This window comes from Gracilinanus agilis, chromosome 3, assembly GCF_016433145.1.
Source record: "Gracilinanus agilis isolate LMUSP501 chromosome 3, AgileGrace, whole genome shotgun sequence".
NCBI lineage: Eukaryota > Metazoa > Chordata > Mammalia > Didelphimorphia > Didelphidae > Gracilinanus > Gracilinanus agilis.
This window is the reverse complement of record NC_058132.1, coordinates 464,905,968-464,915,693: the sequence shown is the minus strand read 5'-3', so window position 1 is coordinate 464,915,693 and position 9,726 is coordinate 464,905,968. Positions and strand designations below refer to the sequence as shown.

Below are 9,726 nucleotides of genomic sequence, written 5' to 3'. Positions count from 1 at the left end.
TCAATATAATATTGTATAATAATATATGATTGTACATAATGATATATTACAAATTTATAATATATTATATTACATGTTATTTGATATTATTTCTATATTAATATATTATAATAATATGATATGTATTATTTCTAGAAAAGACAGCATATGTATCTTAATTTAAAAATACTTTATTGCCAAAAAATGCTAGTCATCATCTCATCCTTCAGCGAGGTGTAAGTTTTTTGCTGGTGGCAGGTCTTGCCTCATTGTTAATGGATGCAGACTGATCAGGATCGTAGTTGCTGAAGGTTAGGATGACTATGGCAATTTTTTCAAATAAGACAACCATGAAATTTGCTGCATCCATTGACCCCATCACTTGAACCCTTGGAACTTTCACTTGAACATTGTAGAGTTACTAATTGGTCTCATTTCAATATTATTGTGTCTCAGGGAATACAGAGTCCCAAAGAGAGAGTGAGAGACAGGGGAATAGCGGGTTGGTAGAACAGTCAGAACAAACACAACATTTATTAAATTCACAGTATTATGTGGGTGCATTTTGTGGTAACCTCAAAACAATTATAAGAGTAACATCAAAGATCACTGATTGCAGATCATTATAACAAATATAATAAGAATGAAATCTTTGTCTGAATCCTTGTAAGAATTCCAAAATGTAACACAGAGACATGATCTGAGCACGTGCTGTTGGGAAAGTGGTGCTGATGGACTTGCCCTCTGCAGGGTTGTCACAAATCTTCAATTTGTAAAAAATACGATGCCTGTGAAGCACAGTAAATCAAAACATAATAAAACAAGAAATGCCTGTATTTGCCAGGCACTTTTTACTAGAGAGATACTGATGTAGACAAGAAAGTGAATCCCTGCCCTCAAGGAGTTCACATTCTAATGGGAGGGAAAACATGTAAATTGGTATATTTTAACATCTATACAGAGTAAATGGAAGGTAATTTCAGAGGTAGGGGAAGATGGGTCCAGAAATGCTCCCTTGCAGAAGATGGAATTTGACCTGAGTCTAGAAGGAAGCCAGGGAAAAGGCAGAGATGTAAGGAGGTAGAATATTCCACTTGTGGGGGTTAGCAAGTAAAAAGGCATGGAATCCCAAGTGTGTGAAGTAGCAAATATACCCAAATAAAAGAGAATATAATTGAGGCAGAAAGAACATTTAGAAGGCTACTGTGATATTCAAGAGAAAGGTGATGATAGCCAATAATATTGTGATATTCAGTGTAAATGAAGAGAAAGGAACACATGAAAGATCTTATAGATGTAAAAATGACCAAAGATTAGATATGAAATGAAATAAAGAATTAGGTATGAAATGAAAGAAATGATGTAACAGATTAGATATGTGGGTGAAAATGAATAAGAAGTCAGGGAAAACAGTGAGGCAGTGATCACAGGTGACTTGAAAAATATTTAATATTAGCAATAATAATTATAGTAAATTTGGGAAGGAGAATGATTTGGGAAGAAAAAAAGAATTGAGTTCAATTTTGGACATTTTAGTTTGAAATACCAATAGGACATTGAATTTGAAATATTCAAAAGGCACTTGTTGAGACTAGGGCAAGATATATAGATCTGCAGATACAAGTATATATAACATTAAGACATTATAGATATAATTATCTGCAAAGATAAGATAATTAAACTCCTAAGAGCTGACGGTATGACTAAATGAGATTATAAAGCAGAGTTCTTAACCTGAGATAGATTTTAGGAGGAACGTGACCTTGGATGGTTAAAAAGAAATTACACCTAGTGGGGCAGCTGGGTAGCTCAGTGGATTGAGAGCCAGGCCTAGAGACAGGAGGTCCTAGGTTCAAATCTTGCCTCAGACACTTCCCAGCTGTGTGATCCTGGGCAGGTCACTTGACCCCCACCCTTACCACTCTTCCAACTAGAAGCCGATACACAGAAGTTAAGGGTTTAAAAAAAATTTTTTTTTAATTAAAAAAAAAAGAAATTACATCTTTTCTTTTCTCTAACCTCTAATTGAAATTTGGCATTTCCTTTCATTAAGAATGTAAGCAATCACACATTTAAGTAAATCACGGTTGTATAGTGATACATGACTTTTTTTTTTTTACACTGGAAATCATATTTTCATGTCATATTGTAACTGTTTCAATACCTCTAAATATCATTGACTGCTCATTGCTACTTCAAAATTGCTATGGTTATTAAACCCCCCCTTTAGAATAGAATACAATAATGTCTTAGTAACTAACTAACTAGTGTTTGTAAGAGTAATACCTGGATAAAGATTCAGCTGCTGAACAGTCAGACAAGTAAGAGAATCTACCGAGACAATTGTTAGAAAAACATAGCATGAAGAGTATCCAGCAGGAGGTGGTGATCAAGCGTCAAAGCAATTCCCTCGTCCTTAGCTGTCAGACTGTTGCCCCCTCCAAAAAATCAGACTCCCTGAGAATTCTATCGTGCATGCCGGAACAGGTGTTCTTGGATGTGGAACAGGAGGTGTGAGGAGATGTAGATGGGAAGAGCTGAGAACACCTCCAATTCTCCTACTGCTTTGGGAGTGAGGGCATGAGTGAGTCGTATATAGCAGAGTGGAGGAACAACTTTTCAAGAGTACCTTTCTCTTTTCCTTCTCCCTAATGACTAAGTGTGCCATGACCCTGGCAGAAATGAGAAGTGAGGATGCTAGAGATGGGGAGATGGATGGAGATCTCCGGTAGCATCAGCCAAAAAGGACGGGGCAAGGAGGGGAAAAAATTCCAAACTGGGTAGTAGGGCTTCCCAACTAGGATGCCTGAGTAACCAGAAGGGACATATTTAAAAACTCAAGCATGTTTCAGAAGACTGGCTTTGCTTGGGGAGGTCATAGTTACTAGCAATGTACCACTTAAAATCCTGGCGAAGATTGATGTGGCAGATTGAAAGGAAGGTTATGGAGGGAAATTATTCATCCTTTTAAGATTCACTAAATGACTTACTACTTATCACAGAGTGCAGAAGCTAAAAGAAACCTTGAAAGCCATGGAGACTAATCCTCTGATTTTACAGATGAGGTTACTGAGGCCAGAGCTGGGACTTTGAAGTCTTTTACCCTTGTGTGTAGCCTACTCATTATTTCAAAATGCCCGTCTATTATAAAATTAAAATCCAATCTGTATTGTTGTGGATGACAACATAGTTAATCATTTAAATAAGGGAATTATTTTACTCTTTTAAAAAAAAGTTCTAATTTTAATTTTGTAGGGTTCTGACATAGTAATGGAATGTTGTAATTTTGCATATATTCTCATTGTGAGAAACTTTATTAAAGAATATTTTAAAATTGTGAAAAATGTAAAAGCTGTTTATCATTTTCAGATTATACAAAACACAAATTTCTTTTAAAAGAACACAGTGGAATTGTGCATTGGCTAAGGGGGGTTAGAGCGGTTTGGGGGAGAGGGAAAGAACATGAAATATGTAACTAGGGGAAAACATTCAAAATAAAAACATGTAAGTTTTTAACTTTTAGAATAATTTTTTTCAGTTTTGTATATGGCTCAAGACAATATTTCGTTCATTATGATGCTTCTCCCCCCCAAAAAAAATTCTAAATCATCTCTAATAGGTAAAAGAGAAAAATTTTAAGATGACATTAGAAGAAATGAAGAATCAAATCTGTAACCTTTTCTCAACTTGTTACTAGATTTCCTATTCAGTACAATAAATAAAAAAGAATTAGCATTGCTGTCTGAATAATGGATAACTGGCTAACCTTAAAGGCAGGCTGAGCCCACCTCTGACATCTACTTTCTGAGTGGTGATTGGCCATTTCATTGCCCCCAGGCAACTCTCTAAAATTATAAATTATAGTCTAGTTGAAAAGCTTCCACATTGGAGTTTCTGAGACCCTTATGAAAACAGAAATCTCAGCTCCCCTCGCCTTCAGTAAATATATCTCTATGCAAATTGGTTATATTAGATCAACGACCACATCTTGGCATACTTCCATTCAGCTTTTTTCAGGTCATTAACATTCACTTTTTAAGCTTCAGTTATACAGGATTTTATATTAAGCTTATTATATTGTGTTTAAAAAGTAATCTGTTACAGCAAAACTTTAATTAGAATTTGGAGGGAATAGGATACTTTGGTTACTGTAGTATTCTGATTAATTAGGGAATTTTTTTTTATTTTGGCCCACACTGCATTTTCCCCTTGAAATACATTAATATACTTCTGTCTTTAGCAAGTATAGGAAAGTGAATATTATTTTAATATTTCTGAAATCCATTTTGCTACAGGTTCATCATTCAGAGGATGAATTTTTGTGCTTATGTTCTGTGAAGGCAGAAACGATCTTTTCATTTCCCTTCACAACCCCCCCCTCCCACCAGTGCATATAGTTGATAATCAAATAAAAGTTTGTTATCAAATCAGAGAGGAAACATTCTAACTTTGGAGCCAAGAAAACTTGGGTTCAAATCCTGCCCCTGGCAGAAACTGGCATTGTGACCCTTGGCAAGGCAACTCTAAAACTGGAACGGGTTTCATAGAGGGAATTTCCTCACTGACGGAGTTCCTTATTCCGATATTGTACTCTGTCACATTTGATAAATTTAGTATTAATCATACTGTTTCTCCAGCATTTGGATGGGAGATTGGGTTGGCACTTCTCCAAAGAAACAGAATTGGGAGCATTCTGGAGCAGCCACTGGGGATTTTCTCTTCTCCCTGGCTTCTCCTTTCTTTCTCTGACGCTGGAATATGGTAGTCAGACCCCCCAATAATAGCAGAGACAAAAAACTCACTCAGTCAATCCACAAGACAAGAATACCATTATATATTGGTGACCTGCAGGTCACTGGAAAGCCCCTCCCTCTAAAGCTTTTTCCTTCCATTCTCTCTCTACTCTGCCTAAAATTCTAGGCTTTAGAACTACACCTGCCATTGTTCCACTGTTAAAATGCAAATAGATTATGTTCCATCTATACCTTTTTGGAAATAAATTAATCGGATTAATTATTCTGCCTGAAACAAAACCCTGAGGGGGATGAAGGAGAGGGTAAAGTATTTTGAGAGGAAAGGGGAAGAATTGTGGGCAGGTCTGGGTGAAGAGACCCCTCAGGGATAAGAGGTAGCATGAGAACCCAGGGTTCCAAAGAGAAAGAGTGTTTTTGGAGAGCAAGGTTTAGGTATGGTCAGTAACCTTTTTCCTAGAACTGTTCTGCTTTGCAACCAATACTAATTCTGAATTCTAAGACAGAGGGTAAGGGTTTATGGGGAAAAAAAGAAATAACATGAAACTTTATAATTTAACATTAAAACAAAATTGAAACAAGTTTGGGGATATATTAGAAATTTCTTTTCTTGATGTAGACATACACCTGAATGAGTTTAACCTTAAAGACAGTTCCTAGGACCACAGCTTTAGAGCTAGAAGACACTGTAGACCTTCAATTTACAGATGAAAATATTGAAGCTTAGAGAGCTTAAGAAATTTGAGAACAAAATTTGACATAAGCTGGTATGATATGTAAACTCAGGTCTTCCTGGCTCGAAGTCTAATAGTTTATCCATTATACCAGTACTATATGGTATTCTTCCAAAACATATTTAAAATAATTTCCTTCTGGAAAGAATGATTCCTTTTCAGTTTATTAGTAAATATAACGGTCATGGCGTATTATTGAACTACTAAGAGAAAATTTCTTTCATTTTTATTCATAATTATGAATAAATAATGAAATTCATAAATAATGAAATTATTATTTCATTATTATGAATATTGAAAATCTTTCCAGTTCTAAATCCATGATATTGTTAAAGAAATAAATGAGACAGGATTTAGAAACAGAAAGAATTTTCGGTGCCTAATGGTATTGACAAGAGAGGGTGTGTGTGTGTGTGTGTGTGTGTGTAAATGGATGGATAGATATTGCCAAAATGGAAAATCTGATAAAAGAAGCACAAAGTGTTTTTATTGTTATTGTTCAGTGGTTTCAGCATTATTAAGAAACAACTTTGAAAGACTTAACTATAATTAATAGTGACCAATTGTCTCTAACTGAGGGTTTTTCTCTCCAGGTACGGGGCACTATTTTTGGATTCTGCTATTTCCAGGGATTTTTAGAAGGCATCCCCATCGAATGGGGAAGGAATCCCACATAGGAGATTTAGGTGAGTATTTCAACCCTCATCCCATTAATTCTTGGACTTTTTGAAGGAGAGAAACCAAAAAAATCTTCCTCTGGGGTTCCTGCTGCTTTCTAGAGATGCTATCAACCTTGAGTTTTTGATACCTCAATAGATTTTAGGAATTACACTTATGGAATAGGGATATTATTCATGCCATTGAGAAGGAATTTTAAAAATTCCTTCACGATTCTAAAGAAAGAGAGTATTCTGTTTTATCTCTAAAGGAATGGTGGAGACAGAATTGTGGAAGCAGAAAGTAGGGTTCTCTGATGAAGCCATTGTCTACAGAAAACATCCTTGCATACCTCTCTCTGTTTTAATTGGTCTTTTTTTTTTTTATTATAAACACCATTTTCCTGGATTCTGTAGTGATGCCTTGAATATCTATCTAGGCTCTTTAATATCTTTGTTATAGAGCCAAACCAGTCATTGAATCATATAGTTATCATTTGAAAAAAAATATTAGAAGTGCTTTTCTCCAACCTTTTCATTCGTGACATGAAGAGACTGAGTCCTAGAAAGATTCATTGACCCACCCAGGATCATACAGGATGTACATAGAATTTGCTGGATTTCCAAATCTCACTCTAAAGCTACCATTCTATCACTGCGCTATAATGTCTCAGAGTTCCCTAGCCCTCAATTAATTGACCTGCAATTTTTAAAAATTTAATTTGAATGTTAATAAGTGAAAATCATTTTTCTCCTTTCCACACTTCCTTCATTAAAAAAAAGAAGAGAAGAATCAAAATGAAGGCCCTTGCAAGAAATAAATATAGTCAAACAAAAGAAATTTTGCAATGGCTATGTTGGGGGAATGGGGAGGTGCATGTGTGTGTGTATTGGACATAATAAAAAAAAAAGCTACTTGTCTTTTTTATTTTTATTTTTGTTTGTTTGTTTTAGGCATCCTATTATTGATTCCTTTAATTAGTTACTGTTGTATTTCCAATTGGCTTTATCTGAGTTAAAATCAGAAAATATTTTAGTTGGTTACATGCTGGCAGAATAATGTCTCTCTCCCTTAAGATACTCATATTTCATTTCAGAATGAAATTCTGAAACCATCTATAATGAATTTGTTTTGGTCACTTTTTGGCAGTCCCTTCTCACTCCTCTCTACTGACCCTCTGCTCAATCTGTTAAGTAAGTTACCCTGCTGTCTGAATTAGAAAATTAATAAACAAAATCCAGTGGAATTATCTCTTTTTTAAAAAACCCATCAACTCCTTGCCTTCATCATGTTGGTCTCACATTCCCCCTCAAGCCAGTTAACATAACCCAGACCAACCTCTAAGAAATTCCCTTTTCCATCCCTTAGACATGAACATGAATTGTCATTGAGTTTTCCCCTACCCTGGCTGTCCAAAGTCAAAAGACTAGATTCACATCTTGAACAGCAATGCCTCTATCCGGAGAGGTCTTGTTTGTTCAGGCTCCCGATTAAATTAGTCAGTCCTAATATCTTTGGAACATGGAATTTGCTTGGTGCTTATATTGTTCTGCGTACTACTTTTCTCATGATCCCCGTAATCAAAAGCAATCCAAAACCCTATGACGTAAGTAAATCTCTCTTTTAATCCCATGTCTGTAAATCAGATAAAGGGAAATATTATTAAAGCTTAAATGCGTCATAAAAATGAAGGGCACTGACTGTGGAGACTGTCTTTGTCATAACAAAAGTCCCTGGCCCCTCTCTTTCCTTTTTATACTCTGAAAACAACCACCACCAGCACCTTTGTGTGTCTAAAGTAGTCTCTACAAAGTTGAGGGCACGAACCAAAGAATATAGCCTATTCTGTAACTGCTTAAGGAGAGCATTGAAATCCCTTGTCTGTTATATTAGTATGTTTAGTTTAGCCTCTTATTCTTCGGGGAAATAGAATAAAACAGAAAAGTAAAGTGATGAATGGTCTTGATTCAGGGCTTTTTGCAAACAGTGATATTTTACAAACAAGTTGATAAAACTGGGAGCAATCCTATGCAATTCTGACACATTTATGATTGTACGATAAGATTATAGCATCGGCAATAGAGCCATACTGTATTTAAATAAATCTCTACATTCCTTTATCTGTTTAGTAACAAGGCATTTGAAAATTATTGATCTTTGCCAAGTCTAGAGTTCAGTTCGTTTTATTCGTATCTTGTAATACTTCAGCTCAATTTCCAGGTGAGTACTTCGGACCCACAGGTTTTCTCAGATTTTGTTGACTACAGGATAATTTATGTAATGTTTGAAGGGTCTTTAGAAGTTATGTAGTTCATTCCTTTCATTTTACACACTGGCACAAGGTTGAAGTGACTTTGCCTGGTTAGATGGTATCCCTATCAAATTGGAAAACAGTCCTGAAGTTCAGCCCTAGTCCTGATGACCCTTAGGGAGTAGAATCAAGCAGAACTACCTGTGTCTTTCCTGCGACCGTGCTACTGAGTGGACCTTATGCCTTTCTTAAGAAAATCTAGATAGCTGAAGTTAGGAAGAACTGAGTTCCAATTTTTCCATAGGCACTTTATTAATAACATAACTCTGGGCAAGTGTCACTTAACCTTCTGCCCCAGTTTTCTCATCTGTAAAATGAGCTGGAGAAGGAAGTAGCAAACCATTCCAGTACCTTTGCCAAGAAAACTCCAAATAGGGTCACAAAGAGTCGGATATAATGAAAACAACTGAACAACAAGATGACCTGTATTTAAATTCAGCCTTAGATTTTTCATCTGTAAAATGAAGATTATAATAGGTCTTTCCTCATAGAATTGTTGTAAGAATCAAATGAAGTAATAGATGTAAACTCTTAATTAATTATTAATATTTATTATTTTATGATAGTATTTATAGTTATATATATTTATTTATATGACATGTTATATGCTATATCATGTATTATATTATCTTCTATATACTATATCATGTATTATATTATCTTATATACTATGTCATGTATTGTATTATCTTATATACTATATATTATAACATGTAATCTTATATCTTATTATATACTATATCATGTGTTATATTATATCTTATTATATAATATATCATTCTATTATATATTATAATATTAGAGTTATTTTTTGTATCATTATAATTATTTATTATTAGTATATGTGAAACCTTGAAAACCTGAAAGAATTCTATAAATGCCAACTCTAATTTTCATTACTAGCAGTAAGAATTGCATTCCCTTTGCCATCACCTTAGATCAGGTCCAATTACTCTTTACCTGTATTTTTATAATAACCACCTCACCAATCATCTCTTACCCCCAAGATCCCCACTTCTCATACCCATCTTAACAACGCTGCTGAAATAATGCTTGCGTTATGTACATCTGATCTCTCTAGTCCCCTGCTTTTAAAACATCAGTTATAGAGGCAGCGAAGGTGGCTCAGTGGCTTGAGAGCCAAGTCTAGAGATGGGAAGTCCTAGGTTCAAATATGACCTCAGATACTTCCTTGCTGTGTGTCTCTGGACATGTCACTTAACCCTCCATTGCCTAGCTCTTACGGCTCTTCTGCCTTGGAACCAATACACAGTATTGATTCTAAGACAGAAGT

The 9,726-nt window shown here is 35.2% G+C and overlaps 1 protein-coding gene across 1 annotated transcript in view; it reads left to right on the top strand.

Moving 5' to 3' along the window:
• The window catches only part of TBL1X (transducin beta like 1 X-linked), a 288,121-nt gene that overhangs the window by 126,775 nt on the left and 151,620 nt on the right, over positions 1-9,726 (top strand). Inside the window, exon 3 of the mRNA XM_044669273.1 lies at positions 6,058-6,150. The gene's annotated coding sequence lies outside the window, so the exon portion shown is untranslated. The remainder of the gene's footprint in view (positions 1-6,057; positions 6,151-9,726) is intronic.